The sequence below is a fragment of the Pteropus vampyrus genome, unplaced genomic scaffold (assembly GCF_000151845.1).
Source record: "Pteropus vampyrus isolate Shadow unplaced genomic scaffold, Pvam_2.0 Scaffold145, whole genome shotgun sequence".
NCBI classification, from domain to species: Eukaryota; Metazoa; Chordata; class Mammalia; order Chiroptera; family Pteropodidae; genus Pteropus; species Pteropus vampyrus.
In genome coordinates this window covers 357,875-359,506 of record NW_011888926.1, presented here as the reverse complement: position 1 = coordinate 359,506, position 1,632 = coordinate 357,875, and positions in this window count along the sequence as shown.

Genomic DNA, 1,632 nt, shown 5'->3' with positions numbered 1-1,632 from the left:
TGGGTTGGTCCCTTCCACGTGCTTGTTTCTCGACCTTTCCTTTTCTCACGGCCCTCCCAGGTGACAGCCTTTCTCCTTAAGCTCCTCAGGCGGGGTTCCTGGTGCAGCAGCCCTTCTCCCTTGCTGCCAGGCCCGTGTGGTCCTCGTTGCCGCCCCTCCTCCCCCCGCCCGCAGCAGGTATCCTGCGGCCTGCCAGTCCTGGCACCACCTCCCTTTCTCCAGAGCGCCCCGAGTTGGCAGACGGAAACCCCAGACAGGGTGGGCCAGCTGTCTCTGCCTCTCTCCAGGCCACCCTCCCCCAGGGTCGCAGCTTCTCACTCTGAAAGTAGGACAGCAGGACAGAGGAGAGCAAGGGCTGGCGTCTGTCACCTCCTTTCACTTGTCACCAGCCTGACCGGGAGGAATCGGAATCAGTCTGGCAGAGGAGGAAGCGAAGCTCAGAGAACCAGGAAGGACTCCGCATAGGTGATCTCGGAACCCGGGCTGGGCCCCCTTACCCTCGCCTCCCTGCCAAAGGCCTGGGACAGAGTTTCCTGAGACCACTGGCATCTCTGTGGGGTCAGGCGTCCCCCCACCTAGCCCTCAGCTGCCTCTGGGGGTTCAGAGTCAGGATGGGGACCGAGGTCCAGCCTCCAGGAGCCAAGCACGTCTGTCCTGAAGGACCAACCAGGTGCCCGAGTGTGAGGAGAAACAGTGCTCTACGTGGACTGACAGTGGTGGCCCGCGTGTCCCCGTCGGCCACCCCTAAGCTTCCTCAGCCTTCAGCGCCCCCTCCCCCCGGGGCAACTCTCCACCAGGCATCTGGGGTGGGTGCTATGAGCTCAAAGAGGGAGCTCTGAGCTGGGGGAAGGCAGGGCCCTTCTCTGAAAAAGTGCCCACCCTCCCTGACCTCGGAGCAGCTGGTAGGGGGTGGAAAGGAAGAGGGAACTGTCTTCCGCAGACATCTGACTGTCACCCTGATAAGCCGATTTGACGAATTCAGACCTCCAGCCTCAGTTTCCTGATTTGTAAGGAGGAGGCCCCCACTCCCGCAGCTGTGGGCCCGGGGCTGGGCGCCTGCGCTGCTGGCCGGGCGTCTGTGCCCCAGAGCCCGCTGGGAGCAGTCGGGGGCTGGCGTTTGCCAGAGAAGCTGCTGGGCTCCCTCTGGCTGCCTCCAGGCCGGCGATGAAAGGAGCCGATGGCTTGGCAGTGGCTTCTGGGGAGGGAGCAGTCAGGCTGGCGACAGGCGGTGGGGATCATGGGAGGGGCTCCTGGGCAGGAGAACAAAGCGCTGAGGGTGCTGGGCTCCGGGGGCAACGAAGGAGGGTGGGGGCTGGGGTGGGGGCGAGGTTCGGGGGCTCGTTTGGGGTAGGGGATGAGCGGGAGTAGGTTGTGGGGCCACCTCATGGCTGTGTGAGTGCAGGTGGGTCACTTAGCCTCTCCGAGCCTCAGTTTCCACACCTGTACAACTGGAATGATAATACCTACCTCACAGTTCACTGTACCCCAGTGCTTACAAATGGGTGTGGCACATGGGAGGTGCTCAATAAATTTTTTTGGGAGGGAATTTATGCCCCCCCAAATTTGGGAAAACATCAAGAATATAAATAACACATGAAAATAATTTCAGGGTTATACATAATTAAAAAATCA